This window comes from Strix uralensis, chromosome 18 (assembly GCF_047716275.1).
Source record: "Strix uralensis isolate ZFMK-TIS-50842 chromosome 18, bStrUra1, whole genome shotgun sequence".
Lineage (NCBI taxonomy): Eukaryota > Metazoa > Chordata > Aves > Strigiformes > Strigidae > Strix > Strix uralensis.
Window position 1 is genome coordinate 3,650,982 of NC_133989.1, and position 24,686 is coordinate 3,675,667.

General features: G+C 46.9%; 1 long non-coding RNA gene across 4 annotated transcripts; it reads right to left on the reverse strand.

Annotated features, from left to right (window-relative positions):
* Positions 1 to 4,906: 4,906 nt before the first annotated feature.
* LOC141951756 (uncharacterized) lies at positions 4,907 to 22,718 on the reverse strand. Of its 4 annotated transcripts, none has more exons than XR_012631443.1 (4): positions 22,581 to 22,718; positions 22,065 to 22,223; positions 18,822 to 18,909; positions 4,907 to 5,527 (listed from the first exon to the last, which is right to left on the reverse strand). It is a non-coding gene; the product is annotated as an uncharacterized LOC141951756 (long non-coding RNA). The 4 variants fall into 4 exon arrangements; XR_012631445.1 differs by having other exon boundaries at positions 4,907 to 5,793; XR_012631442.1 differs by having other exon boundaries at positions 4,907 to 5,897.
* Between the last annotated feature and the right edge of the window lie 1,968 nt (positions 22,719 to 24,686).

Sequence of the window (24,686 nt, forward strand, 5' to 3'; positions counted from 1 at the left end):
GAGCAGATGAACATAAAAATAGGGAGTTTGTCCAATCCATGCAGACCAATTGCATAAAAAAATACTTTGCATGTGGCATTGACAAGCTATTTTCTGTCATAAATCTGTTTGCTGAATACCCCAAAATGAAGGATTTTACTCCTTGGGAGAAAAAGGAGGGCTCATCCACATCCCAGGCTGGGGTGTTACTACAGCTCAGCACTGCCGCAGTCACTGAGGTAATGCATGAACCCGCCAAGCTGCTACGACCAGCCATGCGCGTGCTGTCTGGCCATGTCAAACACAAAGTAAAGGACGTTTGCTTAAACCTCAGCCAAAGAAGTACGCATGGACACGTTTTATCTCATGGCTGTAAATAGTTCAGGCTGTGCAGACAGTCACCGTTGCACAGCTCACCGGGGCTGGGCAGCAAAGGAGCAGCCCACGTGTAGGAGCTGAGGCATCCTTCTTACATTCTTGTATAGATGTACAGAAGATACCATCATTCAACCCTTTATTCCCTTGGAAAACACATGCAGCACATCTCGCTGTTTATGTTTAGTCCAAATTAATGTCCTACAGCTATCATATGCATGATTATGGCAGTCATTTTTAATTAGGAATTGTGTCAATAGTATTGACATTTTCATTGCTTTTGGGGGAAGTAGAAGCTATTTTGTTGCAGGTGAAGTCCTCTCTTTGCAGTTCTCTATCCCTCCAGCTGCTCCCACTGTACAAAAGGGCTGTGCAGCTTATTAAAAAAAAATTGCAAGAGTATTAAGCTCATTCTCTGTGCAAGTAAATTACAGCGACTTACGCAACACCAAACTCAAGGAATGCAGAAATTCAAATTCCCTCCATCCTGTGCAAGATTTACAATCTTATTCTGAATGCAATATTTATTAGTAACAGAAGCCCTGGCAGGACCTGGGAAACACTGGTGGTCCTGTGATGAAGGGGGTACATTCAGTAGCTTGCTGGGAAGTGGAGTTAGACATGAACGGCTCAAGCCGGTCGTTGCACTCAGTGATAAACACCCTGCAGGAGCTATCATTCACCCGGAAAGAAAGGGGAAGGCAGATCATTACATTTATTGGTCATAGTTTTTCAAGAGTCAATAAAAACCCACTAGAAAAGGCATGGTTAGTAGCAGGAATATATATATTTTTCACCTATCTCAAAAATACCCTTGGCTCAACAGCTATACATAACACCAGTAGAAGGTCTGTCTTCTGCCCAATATGTCAGGATGAATCTTCCTCCTAGGTGATGGTCCTGGTGTAGATGGTGCTCACATTGTACAGTTTTTAATGTCTTTAACCATCTTTAGCTTTGTATCCTGATAGCCCCTTCAGGCTATATGTCAATGCCATCTGGGAAGAAAAGAAGAGACTTCTGCTCAAGCGCCGTGGTAACACAGATCTCTTGACTAAAATTGTGCTTCCTTCACTTGACAAACTGTCAGCACAGAACAATTATCTGCCTGTTGGTTTGCTTGTCCTTTCTTTTCTCTCTTGGGAAAGAAACAGATGAAGGAAAAGGACACACATAATACAACTCCATGGACATAATCCAGCTGATCTGATTGCACCACCCAGAGATGCACTTGTAGATGTATCAAAATTAGAAATGGGTCCCTTCTTTACCAACTCTTTTGGCACCTTCTCTTCCTACACTTGACTGATGAATGCTCTCAGGTCTTTGGGACAGATAATGTGTCTGGTTTTATCTGTCTTAAGTCCTATATAAATATGTATATTAGAGTATTAGTGTATTTAGGCTGATGTGTTTAGCAGCTCTAGATTATGAATTGCTCCTCAAAATAACATTTGCATTTGCCAGCTAAGGTCTTTATTCAGAAGAGGGCCAAGCAAAAAAGGATTATTTCTGCTAATTATTCAATGTTATTTAATATTTGCACAAAAGGTTTGCAGGACTGAGTCCTCAGGATTGCCTTGTTTGAGAAGCTAATAGGGTTTCCAGGAAACCAGCAGTGTCTGGTGGGTCATCAGAGCAGCCTCTTAGTGGATATGGAGGACAATTAGATTTGATCTAGTTAAGGGTGGATGGCTAAAGGCTTATAATGACTTAGCCAAGACCTGATCCTGGGGTTTTTAAAGTCAGCAGTAAAACTTCCACTCAGAGCTGTGCTTTATGGGAGACTGAAGCTGATCCAATTTTCAGAGCACAGATACATTTGTGACCTGGGCAGCTCCTGACTGCAATGGGCAGCCATGAGTGAGCTCCGTTTGCTCCAAAACCCTGCTGTTGCATCAGGAGGGATTTAGGCGTGAACAGAGCTGAAACTGTTGAGAGGGATATTTGTAATTTTTTGGCCAGTGCCTTAGGTTTGTCCCTATATATTAGCAGTCCCCAGAGAGTTCCCTTGAAGTCTACCTGTTGCCTTCTTCTTGGGCCTCGTATTTCCTTGACTAGACCATAATAGGCTGTATTGCTATAGAAATTCCTTGCTAAGTGAATTGAATTTCTCATTCCATAAAAATATAATCAGGCAATAAAAATACTGGCAGATATCTTCAAGCATGGGTGCCTGAAGGTGGGATCCACATTTAAGCATCTAAATACACGGCCCAACTTTTGGGATCCCTGTATATTCATTTCTTCTCTTGTTTCAAGAGAACTGGAAGCTTTCCTACTATTTGAGGCTCAGGTGGCTTTGGGGTACCTAAATACGGACCACACTTCTTTAAGGAGAAAACATTTTCATTTACATTCCATGGTTTTGTTCAAGTTGCAATGCCTCCAGCTTTCCCATTTGACATTTTTTAGTAACTTAATTATCACTACCAAGGAAGAATTTTAATAATGGTGTTGTTTACACTGGATGCAGCCCTGGGGAACGAGAGAGAATAACCCAGATTGCAGAAGCAGGAGGGAGGAGCGTGGTATTTTGCAAACCCAGGACACAGCCTGCTGGAAGCATCTGTTTCTACTCAACCTTTTCCTCTAGAGTCCTGATATCATTCACAGCCCAGACTGCCAGCAATTAGGGACTTGTGTTGAGGATTCCCCTTCCCTTGTGCTTTCGTCCCCATCCTTCCTTGTTTATGAATCTTGGGATTGACAGCATTAAGATGATGTTTACTCAGCGACTGCCACTCACGCAGTCATTCCTGTCTCAGCAGATGCCTTCACTTGATGTTTCTGAGATGGAAATTAGGAGGTGGGATCGGGTAGTGCTGGGAAACCAGCACTGCTAATTGCAAAGCAAGTAATCGGCTGGGAAAAGACAATGTGTCAAGATGTGACTTGGAGCTACAGAGGCGGTGGCCACTTGGCGATTTTGCCAAGGGCTGAGCTGTGCTGTGTGTCTGTAGCTGGAAAGCCACAAGCATCCTTACTACCCACAGCTGCAAACTGGCTCCATGCTAATAGGAGGATTTGTTGTAGCTGCTCATTTTCCTCTGTTTGAAGGCACGGATGTCAGCAAATGCGTATTGCAAAGGCTTGGGTCTCTTCTATTAGGCCAGGTCAAAGCCCTTTTGGATGCACTGTCAGGTGTTTGGAAAGATGTTGTGAAAAATAAAGAAATAAAAATCTCAGTAGCTTCTTTTATATGTTTTCAGGAAATCACCTGGTGGCATGAAGGTAAACATCCCTCTTCAGGAGTTCATCTGTTGCTTCCCACTTTTGCATTTAAAAAAAAAAAAAAAAGCAGGAAATATTTCTGATCAGTTCTGATACAACCACTTCTTGCTGGTGTATTTACACTTCAATACTGATGAACTGCAGAAAGGGAAGAAGTTAACAGAACAGCTTAGTACCTACATCTTCCCGGCAGCAACCTGGAAATGTATCTGTCATCACTGTTGTACAGATCCGGGCTCTAGCAAAAGGGAAGTTCACCACAGAAGATGGTCTCACTGCATGGCAGCTATAGAGGCACTAGTCCCATTTAGTGATGTTTTGACATCTTAGCAGTCTTTTCAGTATGAAAACTGATCACTGCATCCCAAAAGAGACAGCTGGAGACCTGAGCTCTCAGCTCCACACTCGCTTTTCAATCTGAACTTGTTCTTGGGCAGAAGTACCGAGTAGGTGCCAAATCTAATTGAAGTATATGGGAAAAAAAAACCATGTAGACTTCAGCAGGATTTTGGCATGGATGTTTAGGCACTGTTAAAGTGCAGAAAAATGAGCTAGCAGAATTGGGTAAGTACTGTTTTCCTTTTCACTGTGGAAAGGTGCTCCTGCAGTAACATTGCTCCCGATGTCTTTCCCTTTTAAATACCCAGTGACATAATATTAGATGCATGTTAAGCCTCAGATCCATCAAATAGCCCCTTATCTTAAAGCACATGAATACTCTTGGCCCTAGTAAGAACCTAAAAGATAAGAGACATGGAATCAAGTGAACCAAATTTCTGGGGTGTGAAAAGAGACAAATCTCTGGACTCTCTCATGCCAGGGGTTAACTTGGGCCAGGTGTTAAGAAATAAGGACATGAATAATCTCACATCAGACTTTTGCATCCAAATGGCTCATTATACCAACAATATTCATAGCTTGTGATAGTCCTATAGATTTACGATGGTTAGGAAAAGATGACGCCCAGCTTACTTTCCCACCAATCGTTATTACATGGAAAAGCAAGCGATTTTCTTTAATTTCATTAGCATAACATTAGTGCTTATAAGGACCAGACTGGAGTAAACACTTTACAGGTCTTTTAGGTCAACGAAGTCAAATGGGGGACCCTTTTTTAGGAGCATAGCTATTATTTCCCAAACAAAAAAACCCATTATTGTCTAGTACAGGCTGTGGTTATTTGCAATTTGGGATAATTAGGAAGAAGCCAGCAGTCCCAACTCATTCCCAGCTCTGGTAGCCCTGTAACACCCCATTTCTTCACTAAAGCCTATTGAATGAGCAGCTCCGCGCGTGGTACAAAACACAAGGAGGGAACTTCAGATCAAAATGTTTATTCTTCGTTGCAGCAGATGAAACACCGAGGCACGGGGCTCCTGGGTGGGCATGAGCAAATATATATGAAAATGCACAGCATTTGCAGTTGAAATACACAGTCCTGAATTACAGCTGAGATCAATATAGGAGGACGATAGGGATTATCAATCTTGAGTGGTCTCCGTTAGACAGAATTGACTGGCAACCACATAATGACTCAGGCTCAGCCCACCAGTTTAGAGCCCGAGTGATAGATCTGCAGATGCCAGTCATCATAATTTCTTTATCGGCAGCATCCACGTGGCCATTTGTCTTCTGCTACCTGAGTTTCCTTGGTCCTGTTCAAGTGCTTTATCCGCCAAGGTGTGTCTGAGAGATCAATGCACAGCTACAGCTGGTTGAAGGGGACCAAATCCATTGAACAGTTGATTTGGTTCCATTTTACCAGCTTTAGCAAAGCATTTGGCCTCATGGGTTGTGGCCAGCAGAGAGGAATTCCTCAGGGTCTTTTCCTTCCCAGCTGCCTGGACCTCTTCTGAACTTGATGGCCTGACGTTGCACTGGTTCAAATAGCTTCACTTTCAGACAGTCGGGATTTATTTAAGCTTCTTAGAGGCTACGACTGAAGAGTGGGTCTGAATTAAAGAGGCAGGTTTAATAGCAGTGGGGTAGTCTGCAGCAGTAACCACCAGCCTGGAGCATTTTTAAACCTGATATTTGGCTCTGTCTGTTTTGAGAGCCACATTGCTATTACAGTGTGACATAAGTAAAGGCTACTGTTTTAATCCAGATAGGTACTATAATTGTCACTTCCTGCCTTCTTCCTTTCAGTGTTTTATGGTCTGCTGTCCTCTTCCGTGCCCTGTGTTTCGGTATCTGAAGTGCCACCTAACACGCAGCAGCAGGTAAAGCAGAGAGATGTCCTTTGCTAGGATCAACCCAGCCCCCAGACAAGTAACTCAGGGCTGCAGAGCTCTTCTCCCTTTGGGGCTCTCCTTGGCAAAAGGGAGGGAAAAGGCTGAAATACCTGAAATCTTTTTTAGAGGTTAGAAAACTCTGCCTCCCTACCCTGCAGCCTCCTGTGTTTTCTTGTCTGGCATTAAAATCAGTGGTTTCAGCGGTTTTAAGATCTGCTTGCGACAAGCAATGGTTGCATTTGCCATCACCAGAAACCAACAGGAAAGAGGTGGAAAGGAAAAGAAAGAGGGGAGGAAATAGAAAAAGTGGATTTTCTTTCTTGCAATCTCATAATTTGGCAATTTGCCCCCAAACGGCGAAAGCGAGCCCCTGCCAGGCAGCCCTGTCACGCCACCGCTGCCCAAGTCACTCGCGCGATGGTTCATGTTGCAGCACTGGGGAGTTGATTTCTCCTGGAGAGCCCTGCAGCATGAACACCCCACTGCTAAAAATAACTCAGTAAATCAAATTTAAAAATCACAGCAGCTCCAATCATTTCTGCAGTGGGAGCCAATAAAGTCAGGCCTTTCCTTCTTAACCCAGAGCCACACGCAGATATTGCACATTGCCATGTGCATAACCTATTTAAAGAATTTATATGCGTCATAAGGCAAAGGTGACTTTTCCCCCCTCTTCCTCGCAGCCCACCATGCTGCAAGATGATACTGGGAAAAAGCACCTGCGCTTATAACCACTGCACGCAGAAATACTGCAAGTGGGCCAGCGTTATAGCTCCCCAAGAAATACAGGCTTTGCATTGTAACCGTAAGTACTGCAGATCACTTAACTGCCCAAACCCGTTACTCTAAGCTGCCTATAAATAAATGGAGAGAGCCAGAGAGAGAGAGAGAAAGAGAGAGAACGGCTTTTTAAAAAGAGCTCTACAATTAATTTAATCGAGTTATCTCTAGGTACCTTTTCAAGAGACAATCAAGCCAAGGAACTAAATGGAAACTTAGACAGTGAAGACCTGGAAGTATTAAATTCATCCTTTGGTGAGTTACAGGAGGCAAAGGAAAGTAATTATTTACTGGTGATTGGGTGGAGGTGGAAGTGCCATCGGTGACCGATGCTGCACTGAGCCTGCAAGCTAAACCCTAATGGGCACGTGGATTTTGGGTTTGTGTGCACCAAGCTGCCTGAGCATCACCACTGCACACCTAAAACACACTCTGCTCCCCAGGTACGCATGCTCTGTCCTGGTCCCATTGATTTGGGGACAGTCATTGGAAACTGTGGGAGAGTGGTGCGGGGGATCCACAGAGCGTCTTCTGCTGGGGATGAGTATTGTCCCCTCTCCCCCCTGTTTTGCTTTGGGGAGTGCCCAGGAACACATTTGAAATCAATGCGAGTTGGCGTGGGTGTTCTGTAACATTTTGTTTAAATTCTCCACAGTGAGTTATGGGTGAGGTTTTCCTTTTTAGAAAATTAGGTTTTCTCTTCTGGATGCCATTAATCAAAACTAATGATGTCTCTCTGGTGGTGAGGCTTTCCCAGCAGCCAAGAAAGAGCAGCCTGCATTATCGGCTGGAGGGAACTGCAACCCACCAGGGCTTGTAGCCTCCCGGCAGGGAGGTCACAGCTCTCTGCCGGCTCAGGTACCGCCAGGCTGGGCTCTGAGGCTGTACAAGTCATCTGAGCAAGATGAATTACAGCAGCTTCCCTCAGACATGTTCAAAGGTCTGAGCTGTGTTGAAGCTCCTGATCTCTCCTGCAAGGCAGTGCTCGTCCTCTGAATGCCTGTGGGCCTCCACCTCTGTGAAATGTGGAGGTACAGGATCCACCTCTGCCTGCTCAGTGCTGCCAGGTTCAGCAGGCAGGATCTGGCAGGAGAGCTTTGCCTAGCCCTAACAGCCAGGCAGGGTCTTGGGGTCGCTCCTCCCTTCCTGCCTAAGCTGATGTTGCAAGTGCAGTCTGTGACAGCACCATGTCCCCAGTTCAAAAATTCAATGAACTGACACCACAAAATTTAGGTTTGTCATCCAAAGTGAAGCCAGGTCTAGTCATTGCCTCGTAAAATTGGGTCTTGCATTGGAAAGGTCCTTTCTGGCCCCTGGGGCCCAGGATCTGGTGCTGGTGCCACCCTTCATGGGACCCTGCTCCCACCCCTGCCTGCCCATGGCACCGGCACATCCCCGAGCGGGGCAGAGTCCGCGCAGGCTGCAGGATGGCATTGCAGAGCCATGGGCACACCGAGTGAGCGACATGTGCTCAAGGCAAATTAAAGCCAAAATAACAAAACATAGTGCAAAACAATAGATGCACAGTGCATCTGTTTTGCTTTCGGCTCGGGTATCAGCTACGCTGTTAACGATTACAGGCATGAGAACAGACAAAAGTCCTGCATTACCAAACCATTTCCATGGCAAGTAGGATCTGTAGTAGGCAACATATGAGGATCTGCTCTATCGAAAACCCTTCCACTTCAGTCTCAATATCCTAATAAAGACGTGTTATAGACAGACAGAAAAGCCAAAGAATTTATCAGCATTTGTCGATATTCCTAATGAAGCAGAAGATTCAACATGCAATAGAATTAGCCTACAACGAACCCTTGCGTAGGGCCCATCCTTCTGAGTCCAGAAATCTCCTGCCTACTCCAGTCCGATACCCTTTTGAGAAATGAGCATCCCTCGAAGCCATTATCATTATAAGCTAAAAGGCCAAATGAGACAAAGTACTGTTGCTCTTCATCTGAATAAACAAATCATTTTTAGATCAAATGCATTAACAATTTATCATTCTAAAATCCAATCAAAAGGGAAAAACAACAATACAGAACATTGATTTCCTACAGCTTTATCTTAATGAAGTGCACATTCCCTTCGTAATTAGCTTTGGAAGGTTTTTTTCCCCTTTCCTCAAGCTAATGTGTTATTTGATTTCCATCCAAACGTTACTAAATTGGAGGAAATTTCCCCAAAATGAAGTGGCTTTTGATAATACAGGAAAATGTCTACTCTCTCACTTTGCTATTTTTTCCACCAAACAGCCATACTTGTACTGCAGATGATTCAACTTTATTGCATGGTGTCTTTGCGAGGATGCTTAAATCAATGCCACAGTCGCTGTATTCTGCACAATTTGCCATTTGTAAACCAGAAAATACAACCTCACCGCTTTTATCCTTTTCCTTACAGACATCAAATATTAATTTAGCTTATATTATTACAGGGAAAAAGTAGACTGTGTTTTATTAACATTTCTAAAATTATAGATATTCAACCCAAAAAGTAGACTCCAGACAAGGCTCGAGAGTCTTCCGCTTGGATTTTATTTGACTTAATTAAAAAGCACTCAGTTCCTTTGTGCACTAAAGTAGTTGCTGACATTGCAGTAGCCACTCAGTCTTTCAAATCAAAACTATTACCTGAACTTAATAAAGTGTCTATTTAATTTATACACCCCCATGAACTCACCTGTCTCCCACAGACACAATGTGGTTCTTGCTAATGACCAGCGAAGGCAGCAAGTTGACAGCAAACTCACCAGCACCCCAGGGTAACTCAGCTGACCCATAATATAATTTCCATCACCTTTTATCTGCCTTCTATGCCATTAATACCGTTATCCAATATCCATGATTCAATGATCCACTGTGCATTGCTGGAAACACGTTTTTGCCAGGCCATATCTCCGTTCCTCCCCTAAATCTCTCTTTTAAATCTTTTCTTCTTTAAATGATGCTGAACAGAGGACTATTGCTTTCATCCTGCTTCATTGAGTATCTGCTCAAATGCAGTGGCTAATTTGATAGTCCAGTTTTATTTGGATGCATTGCCAAGATACACAGCAATATCTATGACAAAAAATAAAGCCCCAAACCCTACAGTTATCACCTTATTCCTTAGTTGTACAGAACGCCAAAAGTGACCTTATCAAAATCTTGGATCTTCATATAAGAATCTCTGTCTTAATCCAAATTTTGGTCCTAAGCTTCCTGTAAAAATAACCATCCTATTTCAAGCACAGACCTGATCTGTTCTGGCAATGCAGAGCATCGGTACCTGGAGGGAGCTGCAAATGCTCTGGCTCCACACAGCACCAAGATGGATCCTCCAAAGCTCTTTACCTGAAACACAAGGCTCTGAGAAGGTCTCGGAGCTGCATCTCCTGAAACAAGCAGTGGAAATAGTTGTGGGGTTGGATTTTTTTTTCAACTCACACACTCAAAAGAGAACAAAGCCGTTCCCTAATACAGTTTGTGCATTTTATGGACCAAACAATTAAATAGGTTTTAAAACATCTGCTGACTGCATAATTCCATACAGGGGAGTGTACTCAGCATTTTTAAACAGCAACAGATACGAGATACCACTTAATAGTACAAAACACCAGCAGTCCCGTTAAAATCAATAGAAAATTAGATGCTATGAAAATGCAATATGTGTCCAATTAGTTATAATTGGAGCAAATGGTGATGCAGATAAACTCCTGGAGGAAGACGTATTTGTCCAGAACGCTCCCTGCCTGCTTTCGGCACGGCACAGTATTGGCAGTGGAGGGCTCTGCTGTATCCTATAGCATGAATGATGATCCATCTAATACACGTATGTTAACTGTTATCTAATTATGGAGTTGCTCAGAGCCTGCAGGACTGCTTTGGTGCACCACTGTGCGTGGTGAAAAATGATCCTCTGTCACACGGAAACCTCCCTGTTGGACTTGACAAATTATGCCAGCAAACCTGTTTAAGAACTAAAAAATCCTTGGACACGGTGACAGGCAGAGAAAGATGCTGTCTGGGGACAGTTATTTATTTATTTATCCAATGGAGTTTAAGAATTGTGGCTCAGTCCCACGGACACTCACTTTTTTCCCTGCCTGTCTGTTGTTACATCAGTTCAAACTCCTTCTCACCGATTATTTTTCAGGCTTCTTTCAACTTCTAAAAACTCAGCTGCATGGCAAAACGGGAACTAGGTTATGCGATTCTAACGCTTTATTTTTAACATCTTTGGTGCAACATATTGGCCTCCTCTTTGTTTCATCTTATGACTAAAGAAAAAGAGCAAAGATCCCATATCGCAGCGGCACAAAAGGTACATCCCCAACCAAGCATTTCTCCAAAGCCTTCATGCCCTTGCAGTGGATGGAAGCACATCATTTGTGGTAAAGCAAATATTATTAATTCGGGGGCATTTTTTTTATATAAACACTATAAAGTATCATTTATTTTACCAAAACTACTGGCTCAGAGCTCAGAAGCAATAACTTTCTCCAGGGTTCATATCTTATTCCCATTTTAAGTTAATAATTCAAACTATTCAAGACTTACAGCAACAACAGCAACAAAAAAAAGCTCATGTTCACCCAGACCTGAAACCTTTTTGTGTTATTGGACACTGTTATTTACACTGTTAAGAGAACTGTCTCTCAAGAAAGGGAAAAAAAAAAAAGAAGTGGCAGCTTTTATTTGTTACGCTGACTCAGCCGAATGGTGGAACAAGAAACGTTAAGACCCAATCCATAACTTTTGTGGCCGCTCAAAGGACGTATTCTGCCTCGACACTGATAAAAGTTTAATATGTAGTTGCCCAGGTTTTTAATAAACTTGTCAACAAAAGAGCAAGGCAAATTGATGGGGACCTTCCCAGGAATAAATTCAGCTTCAAATAGGCCAAATGAGTGTGGAGGACAGGGAGGGGACAGCACATGGGCGACTTTTGCTGGTCTTTGCAAAAATGGCACAATAGATTTTAGCGGGTGCGTCTTATTGTCTCAAAGACAAGACTTTAGGACAAAGCTGGCTTAATTTAAAGAAAGCAAAGTGGTGCAGCTCCCTGTGCATCACAGCCCTGACACCATTGAGGAAGGGAAGGGACAAAGCCCGGATATAAATACCCGTCTTGCCCTGCCTGCCTGCGCGTCCTGGTCCCTGTCCTGCAGCAGACCCGCTCAGGGACAAACTGCAGCGTCACTCCCTGCTTTTTATTCCCAGTCCCCCGTTGCACATATTTCAGTATATCCCCTCCAGGTATCACTTGCACAGCCATCTCCTCTGCTCAGCCAAACCATCCCCGCTCCCTGCTCCATCTTCTCCCATCAACTACTCAAGTCTGAGCTTAATTCAAGCAAAACACAGTCCTTTTCCACTGCTGGTATGGGAGCTGGATCACACTCCCGCAGCTACATGTACCCCTCGCGTATAGGGACCGGTTATATTGCATCCACGTGGACATAAACTACACACACTCCACCTTCTGCAAGGTTAGGAGTGAAATCACTGCATGAGGTTCGTTAGTTTCTACTAGCCTAAATCAAGCTGATGCCTTAAATTATTAAGACTTGGGGTTTTTTTGTTAATTTGTTTACCCAAAGTAAACACAAATATTAAATCAGAGCTTCCAATAATCTCACTGCCAACAAATTAACCCACAGCATCCCAGAAGGGGACACCAGTTTCTTCATCTTGGCAACTCCTTGCGACGCTTTTCTTCCCACGTTGCCAGCTCCCTCCCAACGCCTTCCTTTGCCTGCACCAAACAGCTTCCACGGCCGAAGGCCAAGTCCCGCCTCTGATGCCAGGTCACTTCTCAGATTGGAAGCACTGCCCCGGCCGTCACAGTGAACTTTATTCTTGATTGCTCTTAGGTCACTGGATTCCTGCTCCTGTAGCTTTATCCGACTCCCCAAATGCCAGGGTTGACTTGCCTATGTAAGGGCTTTGCAGGGATGGCTCCCAGCCTTACAGCTGCTGGGTGACTTCTGCAGGCCGTGGTCACGAGTCCCGCGCCTCTTGGCTGCCCAGATGCCACCTAATCCGGTCCCACCAGAAGGGCAGCTGAGAATGAGCACTATTTATAGCATTTGTTCCCCGGTCCCCCTGGGCTCATCAGTCTGCCCAGGGCTTTTTTAGATAGCGGCACAGGTCCCAGCACAAGCCATATCTGGGCATGGCGAGGCATTTACAGGCACAGCCCTGTGCTTCATGAAAAAAAAAAAGGAAAAAAAAAAAAAAGAGGAAAACCCTGCATCTGTTGGAGATGTCAGTCGCCCTGCTTCCCCTGAGTCCCAGCATGTAGCTTGCTTCCTGAGCACCACTAGCAACTGCTCTGACTGCTAAAACCTTTCACTATGAAATTCTGCTTTATTCAAGACATATCTGCGTCTGGAAGCCTTCCCCTTGTACACAAGAATATCCACCATCAGCCTCTGCTCCTCCATACAGACCGCTTTGCAAAAATACAAACTGAACCAGAGATGCACGCTGACGCTGGTTAAACAGTGCAAGCAGAAACGCCTTCAGAGCACCGCGGGGCGCAGCTGTGGGCAGGAGGAGGCAGCCCACGGGAAAGGTACCCACCGAGGAGCTCACGGCTGTGCGTGGGTACGGCTGGGCAGGGCTGGGGGCTGCGCTGGCACGGCGCACCCTCCCCGGCACAGTCGCCTGGCAATGCGGCACTGAGCAGTGTTGGACCCAGACTGGCAACCAGCATCCGTGAGGCAGAGGGCAGCCCCGCGGTGTTGGAGCATCTCATGGGCCCCATCACCCGGCTCACTCCTGCTTGGGTATCCCCCAGGCAGCCACGGCCCCGCGGGGTCCCGGTTGAGGTTTGGCCTTGGCACCTCTCACCCTGCACCCACTCAGAGATGTTGGGGAGTCCAGATGAGTCTTTGCTTTTGCCCATGAGGGCAGAGGGGGCACAGTCCAGCCAGGCTGTGCCATCTCCCCAAAACATGTCCCAGACATCACTGTGCAAGCCAACACCAAAGCAGGGAAGTCCTTACCAACCCAGAACGACCTTGTCCTTGGGTAGTTGCATCAACCCACTTTGGCCTTCTCCAGCTTTAGCCTCTCAGTGCAAACAACAGCTTCATCTACGGTGAGCACCTACTCTGCCTTTGGGGGAAACTGAGGCAGAGGAGCTACAGGACTCATCTGCAAGCCCAGCAAGCTGTGCCCTCCGCTCCCATCCTTGGAGCACTGGGCTGCTCTCTCGTGATCCCCTGCATCCCAACGGGAAAGCATCTCGCAGCATTGCTCCTACTTGGCCGCAGCCAAGAGCAACTTCAGCGTCAAGCGGCAAATGTTAAACTTAACATCTTCTCTGGGAGGCAATTGCAAGTGCGGTACTTAAATCAGCCCTGGGCTTTCAGGGGAGGGATCCAAGCTTAGGAGCGAGGATATTTCTCTTGCGAGGAACACGCCACCCCCTCGCCCACAGTCACTGCTAAGTGCAAGATGTGGTGAAAGTCTTTAAAAATAGATATATTCCCAAGCAATTCATGCCGCTTGCATCTGGCAGGGCAAACCTAGCATGGAAGCTCTTTCTTACTGACTAAAAATGATCGTTAGCAGCTTGAGGCTCGTGCAACCTTGACTCTCTCCTCCTCTCTTCAGGGCCTTCTCTTGTTCTTGGCCTAAACCAGTCCTGGGAAACACAAGGGAAGCCCTGCCCAGCTAGGCTGGTGTCAAAGGCAGGGAAAGATACTGCAGTGCAGTGCTGATCTCTTCTGCAATCGGACGTGCAGACTAGCCCGAATGCTGAGTCAGCACAATTTCTTTTTTGATTGGTTGATCTGAGTAACATACTTTCAATGTATGCTAAAGGGGCAGCAATTAATACATTTTCCCCCTTTCCCCACCTTTCTAAACCGCTTCGAATCAAATGCACAGACCTCACCCCCAAAGTCACTCTCTGGTCCTAAATATTCTGAGGCTCTTTCATTTTTAATTTAGGGCATTAAAAAAAAAAAATTTGCAATCTAAGCGATGCTCACTTTGATCGACTTGTGCTGCTGCAGCTAAAATATCTGTCCTGCAGGTCAATCTAATCATGCTTAATAGCAGTTTATTCTTCAACGCAACATTTTTCACGTTGGGTCGACAGTTTTAAATGAGATTGCTGATGCACCCCTTTACTAATGCTTTTACCAGGGCCAGCACATCCCTTGAAATACTTGTGCAATAAAATGCTTTATTGCTCTTGATGAATGCACTATTAAACTTGAATTGCAAACATGCCCCCCCTTTTATTTTTTTTTCAAAAGAGGGTGCTGGAATTTATGGGACCACCTGTCTTCCAATATTAAGTAATACTAACAACAGTAATAATAGATCATCAACATAACAAACACACAAAACTAACAAAAAACCCAAACCCGCTGGGGAAAACCACACGGCACAAATTTGTCCCTCTGCTCTCATGTGCACGTGCAAAATATCCATCTTATACCTGCCGGTAGTTCCGCTTACATGCGGAGCATTCATCTCGAGAACGGCTGGATTTTGTGAGGCATAGAATAGAAAAATTTAACTAATTTGGTCCACTGGATTTATGGCTTTTACAATTCTCAAAGCTCCTCTTTCCACGCCTGGCACTGCACAGTCCTCAGTTTGCAGGATGGATGGGCGCACCTGAGCATCCCGGCGCTGCTGGGCGGCAGCGGGTCCAGCACCAAAGCTCCTCGCAGCGCACCCGCGACGGCACTCAAGGCTGGGAGATGCTCACCAGTTTATAAAGCGCGAAAGAGAAGTGGTTTAATTTTTAGCTACCAAATAGAGGGGACCTAGTGCAATGTAACGGCCGCAGTTTTAATCCAAAGAAGTGTGAAAGGGAAGAGGAGCTGCCATGAAACAGAAGAACGGCGCAAACTGGTTGCCGAAGGCCTGCAGCCATCACATGCTTCCATCAATGCCAACAGCAAGGGGCTGCCGTGGCTCTGGGGGGGCCACACAGACACCCCATTTCATTTTTAACATCATCCGAGCCCGGGTGCCTTGGGACGCATACCACGGCGAAGCCTCCCCTGCCACCTCCGCTCCCATGCTGCGAGGCAGCGCTCAAAATTATAGCTTTGAAAATATTTACATAAAAAATAAATCTGAGCACTTAGTGACTTCCTAAAGTTAGCAATTCCATGTGATTAACAAGCATATTAATTCAGAGAGGGGGGGAAGGAGATAAAAATTGCATTAGGAATGCAGGTATCTACTGTAAATCAGACCATGAGCACCTTTGCAAGAGCAACACACAGTGGCACAGGAGTTTCAGTAAAAGCTGTGGTGAGGAAAGAAAGAAAGGGAAGAAAAGAGAGAGAAAAAAAGAGGGGGGGAAGAAAAAAGAAAAAAGAAAAAAGGAAAAAAGAAAAAGGAAAAAAGAAAAAAGGAAAAAAGGAAAAAAGGAAAAAGAAAAAATAGAAAAACAAAAAAAAGAAAAAAGAAAAAAGAAAAAAGAAAAAAGAAAAAAGAAAAAAGAAAAAAGAAAAAAGAAAAAAGAAAAAAGAAAAAAAAGACAAGGAAAGAAGGTAGGAAAAGGAAAAGGAGAAGAGATGGGGCAAAGGCTCAGCAAAGAAAGGAGGGAAATTTTATCATTTATATAAATTATATATAACATATAATTTTATCTTTTAACCAGAATGGTAAGAATTGTCCTCATTTTTCATCCAGAGACTCAAGCTAACATCAGTGATTTACAAGGCAGCAAAACTGCAACCCCGGTGCTTGGGCACCAGAACTTTCCTGCTCAGGCTCAACATCCCAACATCCACCAGCTTCACATTTAAATCTGACCCCAAACTGGGGCTGGAGCCCCGCAGCACCCATCCTCGTGGGGACCCGGGAGCTGGGGACCATTGTCACACAGGGCAGCTGCTGATGGGGCTGAGCCCAGGGGACGTCACATCCCTGCAGCGAGGCCCCGAGGGACCCTGCCACGGCCAGCCAGGAAAGGCCCAGCTTGCCAGGGCCCAGCATAACCAGAGCATCCTAAAACGCAAACAGGATGATGTGCAAATCAGCCATCCTTCAGCACAAACCCGGCCTTCCCAAAGCCACCTGGCAAAGAAAAGGCTCCTCCTCTGCTAGGAAGGGGCTCAGCACTTCCCATACCTCCACCAGCCACGGTATTTACTTTAAACAAACAAACAAAAAGCTCTTAATAAACCCCACCAAATCCTGTATGTAGGAAATCTCCCCGATAACTCAGCCTGCCTTTTCTAACCCGCTATTCACAAGCGCCTGCTTACAGTTAAATCCCCTTTGGCGTACATGTAACAAGTGACAACGGCGCTCGCCATGAATAGAGCCAGATAAAGACTCTGCAAAATCCAAACTCTGAGTCTCGCCCGCTCCCCGTGCCTGGGAGAGGATGCTGTGATGGGTAAGACTTGATTAACCTCGGTGCGGGATGCCGAGGCATCACACCTACCAAATGATACCTTCGGAGCCCGTTAGCCAACTGAAGAGGGGTGTTGCGATTGCAGGGAAATCACTCTAAAGGAAAATGTTGCTCTCAGCTGCCCCGCGGAGATGGGAACGTGAGTTTGGGGAGCTGGGGAGTGGCTTTCTGCGGAGTTCGGCTTTGCCCCGTCATTACAGGCATCACAGAAGCATGAGGACATTTGGGGCTGAAAGTTTTAAACCCTCGGACGCAACACCCGTCTACGCAGGACATTAAACCTGTGTTTAAACCCAGTTTCTTCCATCTTGCCTCATTATTGTAGGATCCTGGAAAAATAGCCAGCTATTTAACATTGGAAAATGTTAAAAAGGAAAAGCAAAACCAGTGAAGGCTTCCAGAATTAAAGGAGCTAATTTTCTTATTTTCCTTTGGGAAAATAAGTCCCTTATATTCAGAGCACTCCTCTGGCTTTAGCAGCGATCTGCTGGCTCGATGGCTCGTTACACCAACAAGGAAGATCTCTTTCTCTCCAGTTTTAAGCACAAAAAGTTTTAACGTGGGAAAGATTCAAAAAGTGGAGTTTGCACGCTAATTTAAAGCTAAAACGCTGCACGCCCGAGTCACAACTGTGGTATCCTTTTTCTCTCTCTTCTTCTCCCCCTCCTCCATCTCCTTTTGTTTTTCCTAGATTTAAAGATCAGACAGCTCTGTTTGCTAACTAGCCTTATTTTGGGGGAAAAAAGGGTTGACAGGGAAGCAGGAAAAAGGAGCGATTGGCCTGCATCCCTGTTAAAACCCAGGAGCGGACAGCCAGCTTTCCTCTGGCATCGCCTTTCAAAGCCCATGCCGCAGTCAGCATATTGAATATTTAATGTCCTGATGAGCATTTCCACCTGCTGACACAGGCAAAGTGACAGAACAATACACGCGCTGGAACAAGATCATCAATTGACTCCCCAGTCGGTCTGCCAGGTCAGGCAGTTAAAAAAAAATATATATATAAAATAATCTGTCTGTCTTTCTCCCCCGCTTTGCCCGGGGCCACACATTGCTCCTCTGAGAAGGGTTCCCACCTGAAATACATACTTCTTTACATTCCATAGCTTGCCAGGTTCATATGGGCATATAAAGAAGTATGTCTCTCAAGCAGGTAGTTTCAATATGCGCATTTATATGGTCACAGGAGGAAAAATAACGCTGATTTACAATTTACATCCCGAGAGTGAGTTACGGCTCAGTTTAAACCAGCAGACTTTCCTCCTGCCCAGCCCATGTGCAGAGACACACACACACACGCCCCGGCTCCCGCTCCTGGCCGGTAATCCCGGGCTTTGCCCTCGGCAGGTGATGGATTTTGGTCCCTGGGAAGAGGAACTGGATAATTCACTGGACACAAAGCGGCATCGGTCCGGTGGCTGCCCTGGCAGGGGCTCTTTGTCACGTAAACAGCACAGAGTAAAAGCCAGCCTCCCACTCCACCTAAAAAGTAGGTGTTTCATTGCAAATCGTAAACTTTCAGCAATTAAAAAGACCAAATCGGGGTTTAGTGGAAGGGGTTTCCTTTATATGCATAGAGATATAATTTTAGACAAAGCCATGTGGGGGAAAGTTAAATATGTATTATTTCCCAATTGCCTCCATCCTGCAATTTGGAAACAAAAAGCCAATCTGCTTTCAGAAAGACAAAAATCAAATGGCTAGCTACTGATTTACAAACTGACACTGGGAAGGACTGCTCCATTTGCCAGAGTATGAAAACTCATCAGCCCCAGACAAGCAATTGCTTTCATCAGTAAGTAGAGATTAAAGCATAGGAAGAAGAAAGCATCTTACCTAGTGAATCCAATGATTTTTCCTCTGCTGGTCACTGTGAGTGAGACACTACCTCGCAGATAAGCAAACCCCAAAAGATAGCACACGCCTTTTGGGGAGTTCAGGGTATTTAAAAAAAAAGAAAAAAAATTAAAAATTGCTTCTAATAAGTCATCCAGTTGAGCTCCACGCCAGCTAAAGGTTTTTGGGGAGACACCTGCAGATGTGCAACGTAAAAGGCAGCCAAAGCAAGGTGCCGGGAGCTTGGGCCAAAGTCTTTTTGAGTTATTCCCGCAGCCCCCGTGGGATGCGTGCCCGTGCACGCCGCCGTGCGCCTGTGCACCCATGGGGCTCAGCCCCGCGTGCAGCTGCTGGCTCTCCCCCTCTCCCTCGCCTCCTCGCAGCCGCGCTGAGCTTTAAAGCTCCCCGAACAATGTGGGCCGAGTGGCAGAGCTGCAAACGCTGCCCAGGCTGAATAGGAGACTATTATAGGCAGGATTTAGGCAGGGAGCGACGGCGGAGGTCACGCCGGGCGCTGCCTGCTCGCTGCCTGCACGCTCAGCAGGGCGGGCAGGGCACGCTCACCTGCGCCCGCCGCCCCTCGCCCCGCTGCTGCCGATCGATACCAATTTACAGGCAAATGCAGAATGGCCGCCTTCGTGTTAATGAATTTTACCGTTCCTCACAATCTTCTAATGAACCCTTTAAAGAGGGTTTAAGTAAACTTAGCAAGTGGCAAACTAAGCACTTTGGAATACCTAATTGCATCAATGCTTTTCCACTGCTTTTTAAAATATCACTGCCAACTGGGGAGTAAATATTTCCCTGCGCCCCATCAACTTCTAGCACCACCGAAAAGCAAAGGCCGCGCGGAACCGGGGTGTAAATCCACTGTGCTCAGCCCCCAGCCCCCAAAATGGCTTTACACCACTCATGCAACACCAGCACATGCCTTGATTCTGGCTCTGTGCAGCTCCCCTCCTCATTCCCTGAGTTTGTTGGCCTTTTTAACCATCATTATTTGTCTCATTTCAAGGCAAATTTCAACCCTTAGTTTGGATTAAGGGGAAGAGAGATGGAGCTGTGGCACTATTGTAATGCATGACTGCAGTGAAATTAAAGCAAAGGGAAAGCTGAGGAGTGTGAGGGAAAGTCTGAGTGCTTAAGATTCAGAAAAAAACCCCACAAAAATCAAAGTGCTGGTGGGGGGTTTTGCACAGCCAAGGCATTCCATGGTATTGAATTTTCTTCAGACCAACAACAGTAGAAGAGCTACTGGAGTTCTTGGACCATTAAACATCTGCCACTCATACCCAATTTGCTTTCTTCAAATGCATTTGACATGGGCTGTTCTGAATGGTCCCCAACTTCTGCAGATGAGCGGGACAGCGGCTGCTGGCCCCTGAGGAGAGAACTGTGTAAGAGCTAAAAAAATGACTTTTTAAATCCTTACTGAAACTGAAGACAATGACACAACCACAGCAGCAAAGTTCATCCTGGAGGTTTAAATTTGCTTTGAGGCTCTGTGTGGAAGCTCGTGCTTTCTAGGGTTGTGCTGCCTTTTGGTGGAGGAACAGATAAATGGCGTGACGGCGCTTTTAATGGTGACGCCAGAGGCACCCTGTGGTTCCCATCCTGCAGCTACTACCAAGAGTAAGTGGCAGTGGGCGAGCGTCATCCAACATCCTCGACCCACCTAGGCTTGCTGAGCTCCTGGGCTTGCTCTTAGCAGAAAAACATGTGCAATAAAATTATGGCTGTTCCAAGGAGAAAAATGGATGGAGACCTGGATAGTGCAGAGGCCAAGGGGCAAATAAAAGGGAAGAGCCTGAGGTATTGCCTGGAGGCGGAGGGGGAAGGAGGATGGTGGGAGGGATGAAAAGCAAGATGCTGTATGTTATATCCCTCCTTTGCCCCAGGCTCGAGGTGCTGCTCAGGTCCAGGTGGCAAAGTCGAGCTGGAGCTGTGCAGCACAAAACTTTGGGGACTTTGGAGACAGCCCGTATTTAGGGCTGGGCGCCGGAGAAGGGAAAGGCAAGCAGGGCTGAGGCAGAGGCGTGTGCTCGCCCCAGCACAGCCCATGGCAGAGGGGCTGGGCTGGGCGCAGGGCTCAGTCCTTGCGAGACACAGACACAACCATCCACTCGAGAGAAACCCAGCAATTAAACTGACAGCACAAATCACAGACTTCTGCCTACACGATTACACACGATTACTGAGTGTACACCCTCTCCAGCACAGGCATATACATGTATCCGTACTCTAAACACAGCCTGGAGATGCACTGGTATTTGGATGATATGTTACACCTGCTTATGTATAGCATTTATATACCTATGTATAAAGAGGTGTAAAATATACATATGCATGCTATAAAACATACCTAAATTTCTGTGCATGTGTGTATGTACCACAGTATCCATCCCACAATACTGAAGTCTATATATTTATGTGACTAGGTATCACCACTATCATATAAAATACAATGACCATAGTCAACTCTGAGCTGCAGAAGCAGTAACAGTCAATTGATGTATGAAGTGTAACCTGAATTCCAAACCCTTGCAGGGAAAACCTAACTCTTCTCCTCCTCCTCCTCATATTCCCTTTCTGATTGTCCACAAACCATGCACATGTAATTAATGCTCATTTCTCAGCATTTTAACAGTTAATCACCGCAGCATTGAGATCATTGCAAGTTAGGCTAAGTTTAACCACATTTTACCCTTTTGCTCTGGCTGGTATTAGCTCATAGCACTAGTTTGTGGCAAATAAATAAATAAAGCCCCAATCCCCCCAGGTGTCATTAGCCAGCCTGTGTCTGAATTAGGCATTTAAAGGCCAGTTTAACCTTGCAGAACGGTTGCATGTCAAAGTTCTAACATTTCAGTTCAGATTATTCTAGTGCACTGCTTGCTCTGCAGTTTGTTAGTTTTTTTTTTTTTTTTTTTTAAATGCGGAGTGTGCCACAGCAGAACACAAAAAAAAAAAAAAGGGGGGGGGGGGAGGAAGGTCTCCTAACCCATCCACAGATTAAACACACACCCAGCACATCCCTGCACAGACACACACACGCGGCACACACGCACATACATCTGCCGGATGCAAAAGCCCACATTTAAGTCCCCGGGTAAGTTGGATGGGCACTCAGTCCTGCATTGGCCAGAAAAAGTGTTTAAAAACAAGCTGAGCTGCTAGCGGTTAAAGACAAGGCAGGGAGCTGAAGAGGGGAAGGGGAAAAAAAAAAAAAAAAAAAAGACATACCAGTTAGGAGCTTCTGTTGCAGCAGAGGACTCACCAGAGCACTAGCTGAAAGCTGAATCAGCTTTCGAGAGTTAGGGATGCATAGAGGAGGGTCATGGAATCACAAGGTAATAATGCGCTTCATGCTGCAGCCGTCAGCCTTCTCCTTATAGCCAATCTCTAATGCAGGAAGGGAAAAAGAGAGCAGGCCCAGGAATGGTATTAGTCCTCACTTGGAGAAAAAAAAAAAAAAAAATTAAAAAAAATCATCAGGCAAACCCTCCGCTCCCCATCCACCCTTACCTCACCCCCTCCACCCAGCACCACTACAACTCCATCCCCGCTGCTGCATCGCGGCTTGGCGGGGGGGGGTGAGGGGGTGGGGGGGGAGGTGGGGGGGGAGGAAGGCGGGAGGCAGCGCGGTACAGCGGGGGCTGAGCGGCGGAGCCGGAGCGGGGGGAGCGGGGCTCCGGGGAGCGCTGCCGGCGCCGCAGGAGTTAAGGAGAAGCAACCTTGCCCGCCCGGATTGCAGCACACCTTGATGCGAAAGGGCTGCGCCTGCAGAAGTGCCTGCGCCCCCCCCTTCCTCCTCCTCACCCCCCCACCACCACCCCTCCACCCCCCCGCACCCGGGGGTCAGCCCGGGCTGGGGGTCAGGCTGCCAGGAGGGGAGCACACACCCACCCCGGGGGGGTGGCGGAGGGGAGGGGGGGAGCGCTGGTCAGAAGGCGAGTCCACCTTTCCAGTGCTTATATACCCAGCGAAGCATCCGAAACACGCACTCCCGGGCCAGCGGCCCCTTCCCGTGCTCTTCCCTCCCTGACCATATTTAGTCAACCACGGCAAAAAATAGCCTGTCAGCTGGAGGCTGTGAGCAGTATTTGGAGTTCAATCGCTCCTCGCAGCCCATTGACTACTGGTCCTGCAGGGTCCTGACTCTGCCTTTTTTTTCCCCTCCGCTATTTTTAGCTAGGCCAAATAAAGCGGGAGCTCATCTTACTACTCTCCGCTGGCCCGAGGTTTCGCGGGGCCCTGGCTATGTTTGGTAAGCGCCGGCGTTGGGAGACACAGAGCAGAGACCTTCTCCGTGCCAGAAGACCTTTGGCTTCCTCCTGTATTTATTCTTTTCCTCTCCTTTATTTCAATTTGTATTTCTTCCTCTGTGGTAGAAAGGTATCCAGGCAAGAAGGTGGGGAAGAAGCTCAAGGGATTCTGACTTTCACCTTATGAAAGAGCTGGGGTTTGAAGACCTCATGCTGGGGCCAAGTCCCTCACCACGAGGTCCTGGGCACCTCATTGTCCAGCCACATCTGTCCTCCTGCATCTCCAAAGGTGCTGAAGGCTGGGAAGGTGTTGGAACTTCTGCCCTACATGGGGAGCACTGGGGAGCACCATTGCTAGCCAGGGAAACCCCCCCGTCACGATGGGTTAATGCAGGTCACCAACATAGTGGTGTCTTCTGGGCCTTGAGGTCATGGGAGCTTTCCAGCCTCCAAAGATTCGCCCAGTGGTACACCAAGGAGGGGTAATTTTGGCAGCACAGGCACTGCCCATGGCTTGCACCCAGAGAAGCAGGTGAACGTCTCTAGAAACTCGAGTTAGACCCAGCTTCAAAGTAAAGATGTCCAGGACAGCAGAGCCCTGGGGTGGTCACCTTGGGAGAGTGGGTAAATAATGACAGACATGGCATTGGCTGCATTCAGCCAACCTGTCCTGCTTGTTTGCAGCAGACCCCCATCAGGAGCAGCTCCTCAATCCAATGTGTCCCCCCTGCCCTACCCACACCTGGTCTCTACACCATGCCACCTTGTTGAGGCTCACCCAGAAGGACCACGACACTTCCTCACACCCCAAGGGCACCTCATGCTGCTGATGGGCCACCGCAATGGGCAGGATTTGGGGGATCGGGCCTGGGGGGACCAGTATCTGCCAACACAGACATGGGTGCTGGTGGCTGGATGTGGAACAGGGGTGGGAAGTTTGCATGAACCCCAATGAGGTGCCCAACACCCTCTGTTCCCACCAGCAATCAGTGAACGTGGAGCGACGTGTGACGGAGACGCCCACCCACAGGGCCTGTGCACTGCTGCACAGAGACCCGGCGGTGCCGATCCCAGCGGACACCTCCGCTTAGGACATCTGTGTGAGACCGTCAGACAACACTCATCTGAGGTTGTTGTACTTGTTGGGAGCTGATAGCAAGTCATCTAAGGATGGGAAATGCCTTCAGGAACCGCCCCATAGTACCACGAGGTGGGAAGGGCTCCCAGGAGGTCCCAGCGGTGCTTCCCCATGCCCTGATGTCTGAGGTCCCCAGCTCCGAGGACAATGCCAGAAATAGCCACTACGGCTGACACGTCTGCTCTCTGTCCTGGGCTGCTTTGGCTCTCTCTCAGCTGACAGCTCTCCTGAACCAGCGCTGGGAACCTGGATTTCCCTCTGCCCTCCTGGTCCCAAGGACAGGCTTTTCCACATTGTCACTGTTCAGATAGCCCCGGACAGCGTGTGTGGCAGCAAAACCATGACGTCCAGTGTCCCTGAGGTGCCAGAGCTATCTCTGCGGTGGCCACAACATAGAGCAGCCCTCGGGCAGCTCTATCTGACCCCAGGGACCAAACCTACCACTCCCCATGGGACTAGTAG